The sequence below is a fragment of the Bos taurus genome, chromosome 27, assembly GCF_002263795.3.
Source record: "Bos taurus isolate L1 Dominette 01449 registration number 42190680 breed Hereford chromosome 27, ARS-UCD2.0, whole genome shotgun sequence".
NCBI classification, from domain to species: Eukaryota; Metazoa; Chordata; class Mammalia; order Artiodactyla; family Bovidae; genus Bos; species Bos taurus.
The window spans coordinates 18,024,185-18,048,145 of record NC_037354.1 but is presented as its reverse complement, the minus strand read 5'-3'; the positions used below and the strand labels follow the sequence as shown (position 1 = coordinate 18,048,145).

At 37.5% G+C, this 23,961-nt stretch overlaps 1 long non-coding RNA gene across 1 annotated transcript in view; it reads right to left on the bottom strand.

Annotated features, from left to right (window-relative positions):
* LOC112444625 (uncharacterized) overlaps positions 1-21,491 on the bottom strand; it is a 30,326-nt gene extending 8,835 nt beyond the window's left edge. The window contains exons 1-3 of the long non-coding RNA XR_003032987.2: positions 21,312-21,491; positions 20,737-20,790; positions 14,048-14,190 (exon numbers count right to left, since the gene is read on the bottom strand). This is a non-coding gene — a long non-coding RNA (uncharacterized lncRNA). The remainder of the gene's footprint in view (positions 1-14,047; positions 14,191-20,736; positions 20,791-21,311) is intronic.
* Between the last annotated feature and the right edge of the window lie 2,470 nt (positions 21,492-23,961).

Genomic DNA, 23,961 nt, shown 5'->3' with positions numbered 1-23,961 from the left:
GACAAAATGTATGTCAAGCTTATCAACGAACTTTTGGAAGCCCTGCTCTCCTTTTATGAGATAGTCTGTTACCTTCTGACAAATCTGGTCACTATGAAAAAAATCCAGCATAAAATGATGACAGAAGCATTCAGATATACCAAAGTTCTTGCTAAACATTCTGTATTTGAAGGCTTCAAAATTCTAAGAGGGGAACAACTGAGCATATGCACAGAAAAAATAAATCTAGACACAGACCTTACATACTTTATGAAAATTAATTCAAAGTGGATGGTGGGCATAAATGTAAAATGCAAAACTAGAAAACTCCTAGAAAATTACATAGGATAGAAAGCTCCTAGAAGATAACGTAGGGGAAATCTGTATGACTTAAGTATAGTTGATTACTTTTCAGATACAACTCCAAAGTCATAATCCATGAAGGAAATAATTGACATATACTACCTCAGCAAAATTGAAAACTTCTTCATTAAAATATACAATGTGAAGAGAATTAAGAGGACAAGCCATAGACTACGAGAAAATATTTGCATGATACATCCAATAAGGGACTATTTATCCAAAATATATAAAGAACTCTTAAAACTCAACAATAAGAAAACAACTGGCCATGGTAGTGGGAAGGGATGAAGAGGTGGAGCATGGAAAATTTTTAGAGCAGTGGAAATATTCTGTATGACACTGTGATGATAAATGCATGTCACACATGTGTGCCAACCCATGGAACACAAAACATCAAGAGTGAATCCTAATGTAAACTATACAGACTCAGAGTGACAATGATGTGTCAGTGTAGTCTCATCAACTGTATCAAGTGTACTGCTCTGATGGGGAAGCTTTTTTAATTTCATTTTTATATGCAGCCTTAGAAATCCGTAGTCATGTATTTACGCTGTGCTGTTTATTTTTTATTCAGTTAATTCACTTCTTTTTAATTCTCCTGTTAATCTTCTTTTTCTTTTGAATATAAAATGTTATATACTATTTAAATTTTTTAAATTTTTTAAAGTTCACTGAAAAGTCAAGGTACAAATTTCTCTTTGATTTTATTTACCCTTCCTGTTTTCTAGTTCATAAACCTTAACTTGCTATTGAAAATGTATGTATAAATATACCCAAAATTAAAGGTTTAATTTGATTCAACATAGGTCAAGCATTTCGCTGCAGCCTTAAATCAAAAGCTTGAGGAACATGATCTGAGCAAAGGCAGTCATTTTTATAGATGTTGATTCTTAGTCTTCTCTTTTTTGAGTTGGATATCATTTTCAGTGCAAAGAAAAGACAACCAGGGGCTTCAGAAACCTAAACCATTGCTCATGCTCAGTCTCTAAGTCTCTAAGTCATGTCTGACTCTTTCCGTCCCTGTGGGCTGCAGCCCGCCAGGTTCCTCTGTCCATGGAATTCTCCAGGCCAGAATACTGGAGCGGGTTACCATTTCCTTCTCCAGGGGGATCCTGCCAAACCAGGGATTGAACCTGTGTCTCCAGAATTGGCAGGCAGATTCTTTACCACTGAGCCACCTGGGAAGCATAGATATCTCAAAAATGAGATTTTCATCAGCTAATATATAATGCATTTGGATAAAAATCCTGAAATGGTCTCAAAAATAACTTGCAAATTCCCTAGAATTACCCTTAATTGTAAAATTAAACCAGAAAATACAGTGTAATCATTTCATCTCAAGGCTTACTTTCTAGCTATGTATACCCTGAGGTTAGGTTTCTCTGATTTTCCTCTTTTCCTTTCTATCCCAATGTTATTATCGCCTGTCCTTGTTTTCTGTTATAACTCCCTGAATTAATTCATCCAATATTGGTTATTTTCTTTTAATAACTTATTTTCCCTTTCTCCAAACTCTGGTTCACTTTAGTTATGCTTAACTGTTTATGAATGAAATAATTTAAACAAACCTTTCATTTAGAACATTATACCTTGATGCATTCTTAATCGGTATTAAAAAGAAATAATACACACTCTTGGATTCTTTGGTAAATGCCATATGTCTGCATTTTCACTAGCCTGTAATTTCTATTTATTCTAAGCCATAATGGTTGTTTTGCATGTGAGAGCGAATTGTAAATCTGGTTATATTTAGGGGATTCCCCATTGTATGGAATTTGATCTAAGATTTGTTTTGACCCCAACTGTTATTTCAGCATAAATCAAAGTCAAGCAACTTGACCAAATATTAAGGCCATTTATACCCAGAAAAAAAAAAAAAACTTATAAAAATTTAACCCCAATCACATTTTCATTACTAACTAAATGTATTTTCTAGACCTATTCAAGTAACTGCTTTGATTTCGACCTCAGAATGTTTTACACACTTGGGGAAAATATATCTAGTAAAAATTCTAACAGGTAAAAAAAATTATCTGGAAATATGTTTCAGATATAGGCATTCTACAAAAAGTGGCTTCAGAGATTAGAGATAAAGCTGTGGTAACTTCTAGAATTAACTCTTATTTCTAAGTAAACCTCTGGTTATATTAATGTACTCAAATGTGAATTGGTTTGCCAATATAACTTGCCTTTTCAAGTAAAATTAGGATAAATAAGGAAAATTGTAATTGAAATTTTAATTGTACAGATTAATACACAAACAAGGTGTGAATACAGACAAAAATAAAACAATATAAAATATCTTCATCTGGATGGACACTTCCCCCTGGTAAACTATAGTGTCATCCAGCCAGTGGTTGATAAATCCACTTGTTCATGAGTCCAGTGGGATACGTGTAAGTGACTCATAGTACAGGGGATCTAAGGTACACCTTATTCTTTAATTGAGAGTCATCAGAAAGCTATCACTGTTTTATATTCTTATTTTTTAATCTCTAAAAAGATTGACATTGTGTTGTTTTATTTATAAGAAATAAGTTTACAAGCTGAACCTGCTTCAATTAAAGAGAAAAAACACCTTAGCCCAGTGTGTTTCACACTTCAGATTACATACAACCTACAACTTTTCCATGAGTAAACATAAGTGAATTATATAAAATTAAAATAGAATAGCGGAAAAAGGAAATATCAAAGTACCTCCCATGTGGTATTATCTAGTGACTTTTTCATGTAAATTACATATTTCTGTATTAATGTGTCAGGATGTAAACTGTATCTCTTATACTGTGAAAAGTGAAAGTGTTAGTCACTTAGCTGTGTCTGACTCTGCCTGCCAGGCTCCTCTGTCCATGGAATTCTCCAGGCAAGAATACTGGAGTGGGTAGTCATTCCCTTCTCCAGGGGTCTTCCTTACCCAGGGATCAAACTGGGTTCTCCTGCATTGCAGGCGGATTCTTTACCTTCTGAGGCACTAGGGAAGCCTGTGGTCAAAAAAAAAAAATCTCAAAGCTGGGGCCTGAGACAGCAAAATGACTGAGACTAAAATAACAGTGTGATCATGAAAGCATCCGTTGATTGTAGGCAGAGTTGACAAGCTTATACTCTGGTGAGTGGCTGTTATTATCTGTAAACATTCATAAGTTAAAAGTTCCTAAGCAGAAGAATTTGCGCAACCCCAGTAAGCCAGACCTCAACCGCTCAGATATGTCTCAGCAGAATTCTGACCTCTCTTTGGTATTTCAGCTTCTTCTCAGGTTAAGAAACACAATAAGTTGCTTGGGTATTCGAGAAACATTTTTATGAGGTTTTTTTTTTTTTTTTCAGTTTTTTCTATAACATGGATTTCCTTTTTATTGACTCAGCAAGAAAATGGTAACTGCTTCACTTTCTGTCTTTCCTCTTTGTTCAAGCAGACCTTTGTGAAGTGACAGTTGCTCAGTCGTGTCCGACTCTATAAACCCATGGACTATATAGTCCATGGAATTCTCTAGGCCAGAGTACTGGAGTGAGTAGCCTTTCCCTTCTCCAGGGGATCTTCTCAACCCAGGGATTGAACCCAGGTCTCCTGCGTTGCGGGAGGATTCTTGACCAGTTGAGCCGTCCATTAAACCTTGTGCCCACCACTGTCTTGAACTTTTAACTTCTACTTTTAGAGACTGTCCATTTTCTATAACATGGTCTTGGGAAATACTTATCAGAGAAAGGCTTGATGGAAACATACTATTTGTCACTTTCTAACCTATTTATTCCTGAAACTTAGTACTATGGCACATTGCTTATTTAATTTTAACTAAAGCAATACCTGGCTGTGATCTTTACAGGTACAATTTTCAGTAGTTTATTCACTTTATTGTGATCAGTGGCATTTATTACCAGTAATACTGGGACTGATGGAAAGTATAACATTGGCCTTAATATGTATGATAGAAGGACCCCCTTCCTTTATTCTGAAAGCTGACAGCAGATGTTGTGAAGTTTAGATGAAGTTAAGACTCTTTGGAAGTGAGATACCAAGAGGTTTCCCAGGCTCCTAGCAGCCTTGAGAGAGGAGGTTCTTATCAGGGAAAGTGAAAGCACAGTCTTCACACTGACCCTGGTTCCAGCTGCCCTGTGAGGCTGCAGTGTCGAATTCTTGGCCTAATTTTAACTCTTAGATGAGACACTAACTCTTGGTGAGTCACTGGTCTGGGTGTCCAAGGAGTCTGTTCTACCCTTTCATTCCCTTCCCCTTGCATTCTGTTTTACTTTATCTTTTCCAACACTCTTTTCTGAGTGGTCATCACTGACCTCAATAGAGAATTTTATTTATATAGATCGTGATTTTCACTTCTAGCCAAGTGGCTTTTCAACCTCTCACAAGATTCGTATACATGTGTCCCCAACACTGTAATTCTTTTGCTTCTTGGGACCCAAGAGGCTGAAACTCAGTAGTCTCTCTCTGTAATAAATATAACCTTGTGAAAACTCTAAAAAAAAAAAAAAATTTCTCAGGATGGCATTGGACCATGTGATTCCTTTATTATAAAAAACATACAGTGTGTTATCTACTCTTAAAAACAGGCTCTGAAAGATATTAATAATTATCAGCTCTAAAAGTTGCTCTGAGTAGAAAAACTAAGATCATGGCATCTGGTCCGATCACTTCATGGGAAATAAGATGGGGAAACAGTGGAAATAGTGTCAGACTTTGTTTTTTTGGACTCCAAAATCACTGCAGATGGTAATTGCAGCCATGAAATTAAAAGATGCTTACTCCTTGGAAGGAAAGTTATGACCAACCTAGATAGCATATTGAAAAGCAGAGACATTACTTTGCCAACAAAGGTCTGTCTGGTCATGGCTATGGTTTTTCCAGTGGTCATGTATGGATGTGAAAGTTGGACTGTGAAGAAAGCTGAGTGCCGAAGAATTGATGCTTTTGAACTGTGGTGTTGGAGAAGACTCTTGAGAGTCCCTTGGACTGCAAGGAGGTCCAACCAGTCCATTCTAAAGGAGACCAGTCCTGGGTGTTCATTGGAAGGACTGATGCTGAGGCTGAAACTAATACTTTGGCTACCTCATGTGAAGAGTTGACTCATTTGAAAAGACCCTGATGCTGGGAGGGATTGGGGTCAGGGGAAGAAGGGGACAACAGAGGATGAGATGGCTGGCTGGCATCAACGACTCGATGGACAAGAGTTTGGGTGAACTGCGGGAGCTGGTGATGGACAGGGAGACCTGGCGTGCTGCGATTCATGGGGTCACAAAGAGTCGGACATGACTGAGAGACTGAACTGAATTCAAATCTTCCTTTGCATAGTCTGTAATATACAAACAGATCTAGCTTTCAGTTCAGTTCAGTCGCTCAGATCTAGCTTTAAACTTTCTCTGTTTCCGTTTCTTTTTTTGTTTGTTTGTTTCCGTTTCTTAAATAAGAAAATATTGAGTATCAGACTTGCCTCTTTTAGAATTTCTTACCTCCCTGAAAAGACTGAAGAAAGAGCCATAGAGACTCCACTACACGCTGTGTCAGATTAAATTGAAAACTAATGTAATTAAAATACACCTGTTCTCGCCAGTCTGCCAGCATCTAATCATTTGAAATGGCACTCTTCCAGATGGCAGTGGTCACTGTTCTTGTTTTAGAAATAAGACAAATCTAGTATTTCACACATATCTGCTTGGGGAATCCAATAACTTACCCTGTCAAAATCACATCTAGTGGAATGTCATAGTAATCTTTTGAAAATGGAGAAGAATGCAGAGTAAAACAAAAAGAGTCAAATGGCTTCATAATGCTTCTTGATTTTCAGGAAATATTCCCACTACATACAAATATATATGGTGTATATAAGTCACAAAATAATATTAGGTCTAGACATGACTGAGCGACTGAACTGAACTGAAAGTATAAATTAGCTTTTATACCTTTAGTAAAACTAAAAAGTACACTTTCCTTTTTATTGTAAACCCGAACTAACCTTTTCAGCTTCATAAAGTTAATCCAGCCATTTCTAAAGACAGCGGAGCTTTGGACGTAATGTTCCAGAACACTGCTTTGTGGCCCCGGAGTGCCAGATGTTGTAGGGCTGTGTACCGACTGAGTATCAGTTAGCTGAGAATCAAAATAATTTAGCGAGAAACGTAATCTAGGAATTTGGGTCTCATTCTATGTGGCAAATATAAATAATCTTAGGGTGTGCAAGCTTGCTCTGGAAAAACACAGTGGAAACTATCAAGCATTCTAAGCACAGCCCAATGTCGGGGAGGTCGGGGGAATCTTTCCTAATCCATGTGGATAACTGGTGGGACATGACTTGAAGTTTTAGGACATTCTAAGATGATTATGATAATTAAACAACTGCCTCCCAAAGGTAATACTTCCCCATTTACTGTTGATGATACTACAACTCTTTTATTACTTGTGATGGTTATTAGAATTTGGTCCTTGGTCCAGGGCTTCCCTCATGCCCCACCCTGCAAGGACAATCTCATCCATGCTACTGTCTTCATGATCACCTACGTCCAGGAGACTCCTAACCTTTCTTCATGAACCCAGGCTGCTCTGCAGAGTTTCCAGGTGGAACTCTCACCAGCATATCCCAGAGGCATCTCAAATTCAGTATTTTCAAACCAGAACGCATCATCTTCTTTTTAAATCTGCTCCTTCTCCAACAAGTCTCTTTTGTTATTAGTGAAATTATTACCTACCTGGTCACCTATGTCGGAAAAAGGAGGTGTTCTGGCCTTTCATATCCAGTAATTCATCAGGTCTCCTCAGTATTTCCTAAATCCAGCCTTTCATCTTTACCTTTACTATTTATTCAGCAAATATTTAATGAGTGCCTGCCATATACTAGTGATTCTTCTATAGTTGAGTTTAGTTTGAACAACAAAGCATAAAAAAAGAGATGCAGATGTACAGAACAAGCATATGGAAACCAAGGAGAGAGGAGGTGGGGTGAACAGGGAGACTGGGATTGACTCACATGCAGTACTCTGCATAGACCAGATAACCAATGAGAACCAACTGCGGAGCGCAGGGAACTCTACTCAGTGCTCTGAAGAGGCCTGAATGGGAAGGAAATCCAAAAACGAGGAGACACATGTATACGTGTGGCTGATTCAGTGGCTCAGGTGGTAAAGAATCTGCCCACAATGTGGGAGACCCAGGTTCAATCTCTGGTTTGGGAGGATTCCCTGGAGAAGGAAATGGCAACCCACTCCAGTGGAGAATCCCATGGACAGAGGAGCCTGGAGGGCTATAGTCCACAGGGTCCCAAAGAGTCGGACACGACTGAAGTGACTTTCACTTTCACTTTCTTTCAGGGCTTCCCTGGTGGCTCAGACAGTAAAGAATCTGCCTGCCAATGCAGGAGACACAGGTTCGATCCATGGGTCAGGAAAATAACCTGGAGGAAGCGAATGGCAACCCATTCCAGTATTTTTGCCTGCAGATTCCCATGAACAGAGGAGCCTGGCAAGCTGTAGTCCAGGGGGTCACAAAGAGTCGGACACTCTTTGTGACTGACTGAGCAGCTAAGCACATAAGAAAGTAACACAACATTGTAAAGCAACTAAATTCCAATAAAAAAAATTTTTTTAACCCATTTAAAAAAATCCCTGCCTTTCTGGAGTTTACATTCTAGTTGGAGGAGACAGAAAAGAAACAATAAATATAATAAATTAGTTACCCAAAGCTGGTACGTACTACAGACTAACATAAATAGTATAGAATAATGAGGATCAGAAATATAAAAGTGAGAGGATTAAAGCTTTAAATGGGCTATAAGGGTGAGCCTCATTGATAAAGTAATATTTGAGCAAAGACTTAAAGAATATATAAGAGTTAGCCACGAAATACAGAGGTGTGCACCAGGAAAAGAGAGCAGGCATACAGTCTGACCTGAGATCACATTTATTCCTGCTAACTGTACCCTTTCCAGTTGTGACCTTCTTTACTCTTACTAGCCTTGAGAGTTATTTCTCTGCAATTCACATTGCCATGAGCTTACCCTCCTGAAAATGCTCAGTGACTATCCACTGGCCTGAAGAAGTTAATCTCTTAACTGGTCTATAAAAGCTTCCGTGAACCAGTTAGTTTTTAACTCCAGTAGGTGTATCTCATTTTTCTTCCTATCTGCTTTCTATCCAACAATACCAAACTCCTAGTTTCACAGACACCAAGCTTTGCATATTTAACTTCTGTATGGACTTCCTACGTCTCTTTCATCAGGCTAAATAGCACTCATCATACTTCATCTCAATACCAATTAAGCCCAGGGCAGTACCTTTTTTCTCTCTATGCATATCTTCAGCATTGCTCTTACTATCCATGCTATAAATATATTTCTATGTGTATTTCTGTTTATTAGGCTCTAGCTAAGCTCCTTTATTATATTGTTTAAATAGATGAATGATTATTATCCTGTTTAAATTGATGCAAAATAAAGTAGGGAGATTTCAGCTGGACTTCAAGATCCACTTTCAATTTTTTTCTACAGTTTTAAGATAAAAATTCCATTTTTTGAGCCTTGCCATGTATCTCAACATATTAACTTTATCTGGCTTTTCAAACACTGTGTGGATGTGTTATTATTCACCTGAAAGTCGCTTAGTCACATCCGACTCTCTGCGACCCTATGGACTATATAGTCCATAGAATTCTCCAGGCCAGAATACTGGAATGGATAGCCTTTCCCTCCTCCAGGGGATCTTCCCAACCCAGGGATCGAATCCAGGTCTCCTGCATTGCAGGTGGATTCTTTACCAGCTGAGCCACAAGGGAAGCCCTATTACTCACCTACCCAGTCATTTTTACTGGGCTTCTAACACAAGATACTTATACTCTTTATGCTTAAAGTAATGCTCAAAATACTCCAAGCCAGGCTTCAGCAATATGTGAACCATGAACTTCCTGATGTTCAAGCTGGTTTTAGAAAAGGCAGAGGAACCAGAGATCAAATTGCCAACATCCGCTGGATCATGGAAAAGGCAAGAGAGTTCCAGAAAAACATCTATTTCTGCTTTATTGACTATGCCAAAGCCTTTGACTGTGTGGATCACAATAAACTGTGGAAAATTCTGAAAGAGATGGGAATACCAGACCACCTGACCTGCCTCTTGAGAAATCTGTATGCAGATCAGGAAGCAACAGTTAGAACTGGACATGGAACAACAGACTGGTTCCAAATAGGAAAAGGAGTACGTCAAGGCTGTATATTGTCACCCTGTTTATTTAACTTATATGCAGAGTACATCATGAGAAATGCTGGACTGGAAGAAACGCAAGCTGGAATCAAGATTGCTGGGAGAAATATCAGTAACCTCAGATATGCAGATGACACCACCCTTATGGCAGAAAGTGAAGAGGAACTAAAAAGCCTCCTGATGAAAGTGAAAGTGGAGAGTGAAAAAGTGGGCTTAAAACTCAACATTCAGGAAACAAAGATCATGGCATCTGGTCTCATCACTTCATGGGAAATAGATGGGGAAACAGTGGAAACAGTGTCAGACTTTATTTTTCTGGGCTCTAAAATCACTGCAGATGGTGACTGCAGCCATGAAATTAAGATGCTTACTCCTTGTAAGGAAAGTTATGACCAACCTAGATAGCATATTCAAAAGCAGAGACATTACTTTGCCAACAAATGTTCGTCTAGTCAAGGCTATGGTTTTTCCTGTGGTCATGTATGGATGTGAGAGTTGGACTGTGAAGAAGGCTGAGCGCCGAAGAATTGATGCTTTTGAACTGTGGTATTGGAGAAGACTCTTGAGAGTCCCTTGGACTGCAAGGAGATCCAACCAGTCCATTCTGAAGGAGATCAGCCCTGGGATTTTTTTGGAGGGAATGATGCTAAAGCTGAAACTCCAGTACTTTGACCACCTCATGCGAAGAGTTGACTCATTGGAAAAGACTCTGATGATGGGAGGGATTGGGGGCTAGAGGAGAAGGGGACGACAGAGGATGAGATGGCTGGATGGCATCACTGACTCGATGGATGTGAGTCTGAGTGAACTCCGGGAGTTGGTGATGGACAGGGAGGCCTGGTGTGCTGTGATTCATGGGGTGAAAAGAGTCAGACACGACTGAGCGACTTATCTGATTTGAGCTGATGCTTAAAGAACTCAGAGCTCCATTTTTATTTCTCAAAATTGCTTTGGCTATTTGGGTCTTTTGTGTTTCCATACAAACTGTAAAATTTTTTGTTCCAGTTCTGTGAAAAATGCCATTGGTAATTTGATTGGGATAGCATTGAATCTGCAAATTGCCTTACAAATTACAGTCATTGTCACATACTGATTCCTCCACTCCAAGATCATGGTTTATCTGTTTGTGTGATCTTTGATTTCTTGCATCTGTGTCTTACTGTTTTCAGCATACAGGTCTTTTGTCTCCTTAGGTAGCTTTATTCCTAGGTATTTTATTCTTTTTGTTGCAGTGGTGAATGGGATCGTTTCCTTAATTTCTCTTTCCAGTTTTTCATTGTCAGTGTATAAGAATGAAAGGGATATGTATTAATTTTGTATCCTGTGACTTTACTAAAATCATTGACTAGCTCTAATAATTTTCTGGTGGCATCTTTAGGGTTTTCTATGTATAGTATTATGTCATCTGTAAACAGTGAGAGTTTACTTCTTCTTATCCAATGTGGATTCCTTTTCTTTCTTTCTCTAATTGTCGTAGCAAGGACTTCGAAAGCTATACTGGATAATGGTGGAAAGAGTGGACACCCTTGTTTTATTTCTGATCTTAGAGGAAATGTTTTCAGTTTATCACCATTAAGAAGAATGTTTGCTATGGGTTTGTTGTATATGGCCTTCATTATGTCGAGGGAGGTTACTTCTATGCCCATTTTCTGGAGTGTTTTCATCATAAAGAGGTACTGATCTTTTTAAAGAGCTTTAAAAAAAGGAGCTCAGAATTATTTAAAAGATTTTATATATATATAATGTATATAATATAGATTTTATATAATGTGTAATATAGAAAGTATATACTAAATACAATATACATAATATATAATGTATGTTATATATAGTGTGTATACTTTCCATGTACGAGTGGAATGGAAAGAAGTCTCTTTCGATATGTTGAGATGATTGATAAGGTCCTTGTTCCCACAAACACATGGTATACATTCCAGCCTCTACAAGTTTGCTTTTTGTTCAGTCACTAAGTCATGTCTGACTTTTTGCAGTCCCATGGGCTATAGCATGCCAGGCCTCCCTGTCCCTCACTAGCTCCTGGAGTTTGCCCAAGTTCATGGCCATTGAGTCGGTGATGCTTTCCCCGATGATGATTTCACCCTCTGCTGCCCTCTTCTCCTCCCACCTTCAATCTTTCCCAGCATCAGGGACTTTATCAATGAGTCAGTTCTTCACGTCAGATGGCCAAAGTACTGGAGTTTCAGCTTCAGCATCAGTCCTTTCAATGAGAACTCAGGGATGATTTCTTTTAGGATGGACTGGTTTGCTCTCCTTGCTGCCAAAGGGAGTCTCAAGAGTCTTCTCTAGCACCACAATTCAAAAACATCAATTCTTTGGCACTCAGCCTTCTTTATGGTCCAACTCTCACAGTGGTACTTGACTGCTGGAAAGACCATAGCTTTGACTATACGGATCTTCGTCAGCAAAGTGCTGTCTCGGCTTTCTAATATGCTGTCTAGGTTTGCCATAGCTTCGTCATAGTATTCTTGCCACAAGAACCCCATGACAGTATAAAAAGACAAAAAGTCTGCTTCAGTGTTCTTCTATTTTCTTCACTGGAATACTTGTGCTTTTTTTCTCTATCAAAGTTTTATCTGTATTATAAATACAACCAAGTTCTACTTCTTGACTGAACTCTCTTGGCTACTCATACCCAACAAAGTTTGTTACTTATCTTGTGTGTTGGCTTCAACTTCTCCTGATTTTAACACACGAGAAGGCAAGAATTATGTGTTAAACTTACACTCCGTACTGTCATCAGAGTAAATATTTGCTGAAGTACTTAGAATACCAAATATTAGAATGAGCGCAAAAGAGGTCTCTGGGTTATTTGTATTTGGAGATGGATAATTAAAGCATAAACAATTATTTCCCCAAGCCGTCTGGAATTCATGTCTATATAAGAAGAGTAATGAGCAAAATCCTTCATGGAAGACAGTTCTAGTTTCAAGATTTTAACTAGGAGCTTCAAAATTCAAGTAAATGAACACATCTTAATGAGGAGCAAAATCAATGACAGGAAAATGGTCATGTGGTTTTGTCTGTCTGATGATGGAAGGTGGCTTCATTTTTCCTTTTTATTCCATCTGTTCAGCAATTCTAAGGTTTAGTTCTTTTCTGACTAATTGCAATTGATTATTATTGACTGATGGTTATACAAACCAAGGAATAACTTTGGGATTTAGTCTTGATTTAAAGGTTTTATATTTATCTTCTCTCTTTTCTTTTTCTCCTGACCTTTCTCTGGAAAGTAGAATATTCTATGTACCCTGATGGGCCATAATTTCCTCCCTGAATGCCAAAGTCCTTGAATTAACAATATGTAGGAAGACAATAGATCAGCGGGGTGTTACAATGCATTTCCCCCCAAAGAAACACTAACAGTAAACAAGTGGAAAAAGACCCACTGACCCAGAACCAATTAGCTAGTTTGCAGCTGCCTGTGTCTGAGAAACTAGTTCCTTTCTTTTTAACTATTATTAAGGATCTAATTGTATTAGAATAAGCTATGAGGATAACAACAAAACTCTTTCCCACCTAATGGACTTTGCTAATATCAAAATCACTTTGTAGGAGGGAAACTTTACAGTCTGATGATTTCAGATGTCAAAACTATTTTAGGTCCCTTTACCATTTTCTGATCTCTGTAGACATAATTGATCTTAATGACTGCATGTTTTTATTAGCTGGTTAACTTATCTTGAAGTGACTGTAAGATATTATGTTCTCTGTCCCTTGTTGGTTTTAGGTAGATTACAATGAACACCTCTCAGTAAATCAGCCCTATTCCCTGAATCTGCTATAGATCTGAATGTCACCCATAGGATTAGTGTTAGAATTAAGCAGTCACCCACATGGTGTGCTTGGGGTCTGGTCATTCCTTTGCACAATACCATTGCCCTCACACAAATACTGGCTGTCTGAAGTTTTACTGAGGGGTGCAGTGTGGTCCACGGCTCAGCATACAGGCTCTGGCATTCATGCTTAGGCTTTCCTCCTAAGATCATCATTCACTCTCTTTTTCTCTCATTTTTCCCATGTGTAAAAAAGAATGATGGTAGTTACTCCCTGCGTTAAAGATTACATGAGACAATACATGTAACCTACTTATGATTCTACCTGATGGATAGTAAATACTTTAAAAAAACTAACTATTGTTATTGTTATAAAATATTCATCATTTTGACCCTCTCTGCACCCGGCACCTAGTGAGGATAAAACCTTAAACTAATTCACACCAAAGTGTTAGTTTCTTATTCAGTGAAAGAACATGTAAATTAGCTTCATACACTGCAGAGTGCTCTATAAAAATAAAGAAATGGTGTAACTAGCATTTTAAAGAGCAATGTGAGAACAGAAATGATTTTGGTAGAAAGAAATAGCAGAAAAAGACTGAAAGGAAATTCAGCTATTTTATGCCTTTCCCCAGTGCCTTCCTTTATCACGTATGAGAATATAGTCCAAATTCATCTCTATGTGGTTATTTAAAGAAAGAAGGGCCTGAAAGATTACTCACCACATAGGATAAATGGAATACATTCGGGTCCATGAGCCAGCCCTGTACCTGGGGCAGAGGGACTCATTGGCCTGGACAGAGCCTGTGACAAGCATGTACATATCCTGTTCCGCCGACGAGGTGTGCCAAGGAAGCCGGCATGTCTGTGAATCAAGGGAGCAAGCACAGGAAAGTTTTAGCACTCTGGTAGCAGAATGTTTTCTAGGAACAGAGGAAAGTCAGGCTGACACCAGTCACCTCCCTTTGATATGCTGCCCAACCTCCAACCCTCTGTAACAGAGGCTCGGCCTGATGTCAGCTGTGACATTTGAAGGTGACCATCTCCACTGTAAAATCCCTAAAAGAGCTATTGGCAGAGGGCAAAACCAGAAGTGGGAAAAGAGTTGAGAGGCTTGGATCTATTGTACTTTTAAGTTTTAATGTAAATATTACCTCATTTGTATCTTTAGTAGGAAAAATGAGGTTACTTCTTTTTAGGGTTTTTTTCCATGTATCTTTCTGTAAGACACTGTGAGCTCCTGAAGGACAGTAATCATGTCATAATCATTTATTTTATTCCTAATATTTTGCACACACACAAAACCCCCAAATTAAAAAAAAAAAAAATATATATATATATATAATAGCTCTGTAAGGATCTTTTTTAGTATGTAAATGAAAGAAACCATGCAAAAGGTGGTCTCTGGCATTTTCTCTGAAGGCACATATGAGCTGAGATTCATCAGTGACTTATAAATGTGTTCAGAGCTCAGATTTCACTAATAGAAATCTCTAGACACTTTCTGCTTTACCATGGTAAGACTGAATCTGGGGATTTAACAACAAAAAAGTTCACTGTGAATCCTCTAGAGTTTCTACTTTAATCTGAAAAGATTCCAGATGTTACCTCAAGCTAACATCATTATCTACCTTTCCAGGAGATTCAGAAGACTTTTAACTTTACAAACACTATAAACCCAGAATTTCTTGTGAAAAACTAATCAAATATTTCATAAGTGATAACACATGAAAAAAGATGCTTTGTTTTAGGGACTCCCTTTTGTTATTTGCCTCCAAATGCTATACACTAAATATCTTAGGCATGCACACTGTCATAAAATATGTGTAATAAAATTATATTAATCTAAAGTGTCTCAAGCAAAGCCTGAAAATTAACTCTTTTTTTTTTTTTTTAAAACATGCCACTGGAAGTACCCAAAAGGCTCCTTTGTGTTGAGTTCCAGCACAAATGGCCCTTCTCTCCCTTCCTCCACTCCCTGCACCAACCCCTTTCAGATCTTGGGGAACCATCTCTTATGTTCTTTGAAGCTTGTTTCTTCTTGAACTTCTTGAATTGTCACAGTGAACTCTGGGCCCTGGAGCCCTCTAAAGATTTTCTTTAATTGTATTTCATTATATATGTCTTTTTCTCATTTTTAAGGAGTACATAAGCAAATAAGTGAGCAAATAAGAAAGAGTTCGCCTTTGTACACTGCCTTATAATCAGCATGTTTTCCCTCAAGTATGTACTCCTTAAAAATGAGAAAAATTAACTCTTATACTTATGCCCAATAATACACTTAGCTATATTTTGAGTTCATTAAACAAAATGAATCATTATAATACTTTCATATGTATGCATGGCAAATTGCATCACATAGAAAATAGATGAATGTGTAACTGATCTCTCACTGAAATTGAGTCATCTCAGGAGAGAAATTCACTATGAAGTCGGTATCAGTGACACTATACAAATTGTATTGTGATACATTATTCATAAACAATAAAGTTGAATAAACTTCAACTTTTTATCTTGGAGAAATATTATCTAAGTATATTTTAGTGTATATAAAGAGACAAGTGTCTTGATTGTTTTATACGGTTGACATTCTAGCAGCTACTCAGAAAAGCTATTTATACCTTTATATTGAAAATCAGGTCACTCTTGAAACACAAGGTCATCTTTACAGTCTATTTAGTCTCTCTGCAAATAGAAACTATTATTTGATAATCTAAATTATTTGAACTGTAAGTTTATCAAAACAACATTATGACAAATGTAAGTATATGTGTATCTCAGAAGACCTTTAATTAAAAAAAAAACTGCAAATATTGTCAAGATTTGGATATTTCATAATTGGTTTCCTGTTCATCTTCTCTCAAGCATTTCTTGAATTTTCTAGATTTGTAGAAACCAAATGTTCTGTTGTCTGTTCCCACTACACAGACACTTTCTGACAGCAGAGGATAAGAAATCAAAATTGCCTAGGGATCCAATCTGTTTACTGTGGATTTGAATCATATTTTTCTTTATCACTCTACCATCAATACTTCTGTTTTAGTACATATCTTCAGTAACTATTAAATATCCCTCTTCCATTTGAGTCCAGCTTTTCCTTCCTCCCTTCCTCTCTCCTTCTCTGTCCCTCTCAGTCTCTTTCATTCTCTCCTCTTTCCCTTCCTTCATTTATTTTCATACTGTAGACACTATGAACTCTGTTAACCATTTTCAACCCTCAAGCTGGAATCCACATATTAGCCACAATTTAAAGCTCTCACTAGACAAAATGTGGTCACTGGAGAAGGGAATGGCAAACCACTTTAGTATTTTTGCCTTGAGAACCCCAGGAACAGATGGAATTCCAGCTGAGCTATTTCAAATCCTAAAAGATGATGCTTGTGAAAGTGCTCCACTCAATATGCCAGCAAATTTGGAAAACTTAGCAGTGACCACAGGACTGGAAAAGGTCAGGTTTCATTCTAGTCCCAAAGAAAGGCAATGCCAAAGAATATTCAAACTATTGCATAATTGATCTCATCTCACATACTAGCAAAGTAATGCTCAAAATTCCCTGAGTGAGGCTCCAACAGTACATGAACCAAGAACTTCCAGATGTTCAAGCTGGATTTAGAAAAGGCAGAGGAACCAGACATCAAATTGCCAATATCCGTTGGATCACAGAAAAAGCAAGAGGGTTCCAGAAAAACATCTATTTCTGCTTAATTGACTATGCTAAAGCCTTTGTGTGGATCACAGCAAACTGGAAAATTCTTAAAGAGATGGGCGTACCAGACCACCTTACCTGCCTCCTGAGAAATCTGTATGGAGATCAAGAAGCAAGAGTTAGAACCAGACATGGAACAATGAAATAGTTCCAAACTGGGAAAGGAGTACGTCAAGTCTGTATACTATCACCCTGTTTATTTAACTTATGTGCAGAGTACATCATGAGAAACACTGGGCTGGATAAAGCACAAGCTGGAATCAAGATTACTGGGAGAAATATCAATAACCTCAGATATGCAGATGACACCAACCCTGTGGCAGAAAGTGAAGAAGAATTGAAGAGCCTCTTGATGAAAGTGAAAGAGGAGAGTAGAAAAGATGGCTTAAAACTCAGCATTCAGAAAACTAAAATCATAGTATCTGGTCCCATCACTTCATGGCAATTAGATGGAGAACCAATGGAAACAGTGACACACTTTCTTTTCTTGGGCTCCAAAATCATGCAGATGGTGACTGCAGCCATGAAATTAAAAGATGCTTGTTCCTTGGAAGAAAAGCTATGACCAATCTAGACAGTATATTAAAAAGTAGAGACAACTCATAATTCTCCAAGCCAGGCTTCAGCAGTATGTAAACACTGAACTTCCAGATGTTCAAGCTGGTTTTAGAAAAGGCAGAGGAACCAGAGATCAAATTGCCAACATCTGTTGGATCATCAAAAAGCAAGAGAGTTCCAGAAAAACATTTATTTCTGCTTTATTGACTATGCCAAAGCCTTTGACCATGTGGATCACAATAAACTGTGGAAAATTCTGAAAGAGATAGGAATACCAGACCACCTGCCTGACCTGCCTCTTGAGAAACCTCTATGCAGGTCAGGAAGCAACAGTTAGAACTGGATATGGAACAACAGACTGGTTCCAAATAGGAAAAGGAGTACGTCAAGGCTGTATATTGTCACCCTGCTTATTTAACTTCTATGCAGAGTACATCATGAGAAATGCTGGGCTGGAAGAAGCACAAGCTGGAATCAAGATTGCCAGGAGAAATATCAATAACCTCAGATATGCAGATGGCACCACCCTTATGGCAAAAAGTGAAGAGGAACTAAAAAGCCTCTTGATGAAAGTGAAAGAGGAGAGTGAAAACGTTGGCTTAAAGCTCAACATTCAGAAAACGAAGATCATGGCATCCGGTCCCATCACTTCATGGCAAATAGAGGGAGAAACAGTGGAAACAGTGTCAGACTTTATTTTGGGGGGGGCTTCCAAAATCACTGCAGATGGTGATTGCAGCCATGAAATTAAAAGACGCTTACTCATTGGAAGGAAAGTTATGACCAACCTAGATAGCCTATTCAAAAGCAGAGACATCACTTTGCCAACAAAGATCCATCTAGTCAAGGCTATGGTTTTTCCAGTGGTCATGTATGGATGTGAGAGTTGGACTTAAGAAAGCTGAACGCTGAAGAATTGATGCTTTTGAACTGTGGTGTTGGAGAAGACTCTTGAGAGTCCCTTGGACTGCAAGGAGATCCAACCAGTCCGTCCTAAAGGAGATCAGTCCTGGGTGTTCATTGGAAGGACTGATGCTAAAGCTGAAAGTCCAGTACTTTGGCCACCTCATGCAAAGAGTTGACTCATTGGAAAAGCCCCTGATGCTGGGAGACATTGGGGGCAGGAGGAGAAGGGGACAACAGAGGATGAGTGGCTGGATGGCATCACCGACTGGACAGACATGAGTTTGGGTAAACTCTGGGAGTTGGTGATGGACAGGGAGGCCTGGTGTGCTGCAATTCATGGGGTCACAAAGAGTCAGACATGACTGGGCGACTGAACTGACTGAACTAATGGCAGTGTTTCCCAAAACGCCAAATTATAAAAATTGCCTAAGTGCATTAGTCATTCAGTCGTGTCCAACCCTTTGAGACCCCATGGACATAGCCTGCCAGGCTCCTCTGTCCATGGAATTCTCCAAGCAAGGATACTGGAGGGGTGTAGCCATTCCCTTCTCCAGGGGATCTTCTAGACCCAGAGATTGAACCTGGCTCTCCCACATTGCTGGCAGATTCTTTACTGTCTGAGCCACCAAGGAAGTCTGGAGAAGGAAATGGCAACCCACTCCAGTATTCCTGCCTGGAGAATCCCATGGACAGAGGAGCCTGGCAGGCTACAGTCTATGGGTTGCAAGAGTCAGACACGGCTAAGCACACAGCACAGTATGCAGATAACCAGGACAGAAGGGAAAAAGCCTTTTAATTAATTCACTAGATTTTTCTTTTGATAAGAAAACCTTGAGAAACACTAATCTAGATCCACTTCTCAACTGGTGCATATTTATTCTCATGACTATTACATGGGGTCATACAGCATCTGCTTCAGTACAGTGATAAAGCAGTATTTAAGAGAAAACCTCTTCTACTGGTTTTGACCCTTCTGATTATTGCAGGAGGAAAAGTCTTCCCGTGTTGTTCTTAAATCTCTTCCCTATTCTGAAGGCTACAGTTTTATCATGGGCACATATTGATATCATTTAAAAAATAGATGAATTATAGAAAAAAATCAAAAGCCCTCTGATATATATGATTTGACGTGAGCAGGTTTTCGCCAGCAGGAAGGCAATGAAAATGGGACGAAGTCTTCCCAGCGAAGGAAATTAAACAATAGGAGACTGACAATCGCAGGCTTATTTTAAGGGAGCAGTGATACGTTTTGAAGGTTATTAAGATATAACCTCTTATTCATCTAGAAACTTAAATGTTCCTCCTTGAGAAAAATCTTTAGGAAAGTTGCAAATTGTTATCTGTAACAGGTGACTTGGCAGAAAGTACTACTATTCTCCCATGGTTTTAATCAGAAAACTTGAGTTGAAAATTCCAACTAAGATGCATAGTAATTTTGCCACCTGGAGCAGGTGATTTAACTCCTCTGAGAATTAGTTTTCCATGCGTGATATACCATAAGGCAATTCTGATATATGTATAACAAGAATTAAAGCTGAACATGACTATAAACTAAATTCTGTAAATATCTCTAATGATAAGAAATTTTACTAAGCTAGCTTGTGAGATGTCCGTGGAAGAAGTTTTATTACTGATCAATTGGAAAGAAAGAAAAGCTCAACAGTTAATTGGTAAGCACATATCTAAAATTACATGTCTCTAGTATTCACGTCTAGGGCTCTTGAAATATTATTTCACCATCAGCATTTTCTCTCTTGGTCCTTATTGGTCTCATATTATTTATTGGAATGGGAAAACAGAGTTCCAGAAACCCCAATGAGAAAAGACTGTCTTTTAAAACCCAAGGCAGACATTGCTTCTTTATCTTGGCCAAGCAAGACAATGGAACTAAAGAGAAAATTAGTGTTTTATGATCTTAAAAGACAGCGTAGGAAGCTGAATGAATTAATGAAGCACCTGAAGTAATTTTAAATCTGTCTACCAAAGGAACTGTACTCAGGGCAACTGTCTTTCATGTACTTTATTGTGTTGGACAAATCTTTTTTTAGGAGACAAATTCAATGTTTGATTTTCTCTTTATACACAATATATCTATAAATATATTTAGGACCATAATTCAGTGCTTAAGTTTTTAATGGGAAAAAAAGAGGTCTGGAAAAAAATTAAGCACTGGTTTTTGACACTAACCAACTATTAAATATTCTTGATAAGGACACAATATTCAAATATCCTTTAGCTTACCTTAAAATGAGGGAGCGGTGTCAATGACTGATAGAAGCTACGTCTCAGTTCAACCTTAAAATGATTTGCATACACATTTGTATTTAAGAAAAATATTTTAAATTATAAACAATGAACTTGAATACTAAAGTAAAGCCAAAGAAGGACATATAAATAAACATGAATTTGTATTTTGAGTTTGTTATCTCAAATATTCATCCAAGAAAATAATGACAGAAAAATAGCTTAAATGAGTTTTTAAATTTAATATAAGTAAAAACACATTAAACTTTCAAAAATGTCATGTATTTACTATTGTTCCAGATAAAATATTTTTATTTTAGATGTAATATCAATAGTTTATGCCTAGTAAAACCGAAACAAATTTGATTGTGGTTCAAATCTATTTTGGCTCTTAAAATATTTTAATATGTTAAAAAATTTAAACTCTAAGTTATGTATCTAATTAGGCATATTATTTAATATTGCTGAGAGGGCTGACAAACATAGAGAGACTCAAATTAATCTTCTGAGCACATTCTATATACAGGGTGCCAGGAAAAGAGGGAAGAGGATTCAAAATTTAATATACTTACTCAACAAGGACTGAATGAGTTTTTCATAAGTTCCAGGGAAGACTAATTCATAGCAGAATGGCTACATAAGCCTTCTAAAAGAGATATGAACAAAGTGCTTTTGTAAGAAAATAAAGTAAGATTAATTCCAACTATAAATGTCATTAAAACGTTTTGGAAGGGAGTAACCTATAAATGCATTCATCAACAAATACCAGGGTGACACAACAAAATCATTCTGAATGGAACATGTAAATGAAGAAAATTAATGAGTTCATAGGTACATACATACTTTGGAGATATTTTTCTGTAGCTCATTTCAAAATACATGTGAGTAATATAATGGAAATTTTCCAAGTCATCTAGCTTACTAGAGATTCACTTCACAGCATTTTTTATGTTTCAAAATTATTTAACATTTTAATTGAATGTGTAACATAAATGAAATGCTTTGTAAAGAAACTTTCATGGAGATGGTAGCAATTTTCTTACTTATGATATGAATACCTTTATATATTATTCGCTGGTTTGGCTTCTTTTTTAGTTGCCCATAAATATCTTTATAAACTTACAAATATCAAATTTTACCAAGATATATATTGTCCTAAATAAGCAAAGTGGAATATTTAACATTCAAGCAAGATTTTTATGATTTTATACCTCATTATGCTAATTGAAGCCATTTTCCAACAAACCTGCCTATATATTTTGTGAAAATAATCTGGATTTAAACATATTGGAGTTTTGTATTTGTAATTAACTTCTTTATCATTCATAGTTTTAATCCCATGAAATGAACTAAGGGTGTCTTTCTTCTCACTTACTGTTAGCTCATAAAAGTAGTTCAATTACTATCATATACAGAATATTTACAAAGATAAGAAAATACAAATGAAATCTTGTCACTAAACAGATATGGTTTCATTTGACATACGGTTTCTTTTAGAAATGAACTCTAGTACTACCAATATATGTGTAGATAATTTTATCAATCCATCCTGTTATAAAAATTAGATGGGATACTTCTCATTTACATTTCAGTATATCACTTTTCAAGTTGTGTCAAAAATTTCTTTTCCTACATTTATGAAGCAGTTTCTGGTGACACTTGACTGCTTAAAACACTTAAAATCTCAGTTTTTTTGTTCTAGATTTCATTTATCTCAGTGTGACAACCCTAGATTAAAAAGCGAGCTTTTGAAAGAGGAGTTTGCTGTTTATATTTGGTAATTTTAAAATTTAATTGCTTTGTGAGCATTTATTGAACACTTACTATATGCAGTGCACCTTTAATACCTTTCATCTCACTGTACTTCTCAGAAAATGAGAGTCACATATCTTCCTGAGTGGAAATTAAATTGCTTAAATGACAGGTCATAAAGAATTAATGGAAAGTACAATGAGATGAAAAGTATAATGAGTACAAAGAGAAAAGTAATTTTTGACACTCTTCATTTTGAGAACAGTCTGCTACTGTGTTCAGTCATTCTGATCACCTAAAATGTCTCTGGGATTTACTGTGTCTTTGCAATTCTGGCTGCTAAGACCATAGCCTAGATTTTCATCTGATAAGCCTGCCCATATTTGTTTCTTCTCTTATTCAGTCCTTCCACTATAATAATCTCCCTAAAATGGAGAAAGAAATGGTAACCCTATTCTTGCCTGAAAAAACTCATGGACAGAGGATCCTGGAGGGCTACAGTCCATGAGGGCACAGTGGTTAGACACAACTTAGCGACTAAACCCAAAATATCATGATTGTTATGACACTCCTCAGGTAACTCCAACACCCTATTGCCTTCTGTGTTGAAGAGCAAATTCTCCTCACTAAAGGTCATTCATAATTCTGTGCCATTTTCCAAGTGGAGCTTTACTTCATACTTTTTCCCATTTCACATACTCTGCCTCTGTCAGGCTGGTAACTCCTTTTCATCCCCCAAACACTCTGCTTCGGGCCAAGTCCATGCTTTCTAAACATAATCATCCTCTTCAGAATGGTCCCTCTCCTTCCGTGCACCTCACCAGCCATCAACCTATTCTCTAAAGCCAAAACGGAACCCCACTTAACTCTAAAAGTCCTGACATACCCTGGTGTTCTTTCCTAAATTCCGACAGCATTTATGACCAGAATCTCATGGCTTGTTCCTCATTTTCTCATGAAAGAAGCACTGGAATCAATCAGATAACCTGCAAGGCTTGTTCACTGTTGAGTATGGAAACCCATTTCTATCTCCCCTTACTCACTGTAACTGCTGCTGGAATCACAGGGATGAATTATGTTTCTTTCCTTTGTGTCGTGTTGGAAGCTCCTGGTACGCAAATAACTTGTTTCAACTTCCCATCCCCACGCCCTGGAATCACAGCTGAGAAAGTGGCCTCTCAATGCACGTTTGAAAATTGTATGTCTGCAGTTTCAGAAAATTTTCTGATTCAGGGATAAGCTGAAAAAATAGAAATAATAATGCTTTCCTTGCTTCACTCATAAGATATTCTTGAGTAGAGAAAAAGATGGGACAATGTCTTGTAATTGTAAACAGTATATTAATATATGACTCTGATTCTCTCATGCCTAAGCAGACTAAGACAGATGTAACAATTTGAACAGAAATAACTGACTCAAAAGCACATCTGGTTACCAAGAATAAGGATGGGGAAGTGAGAAAAACACTAC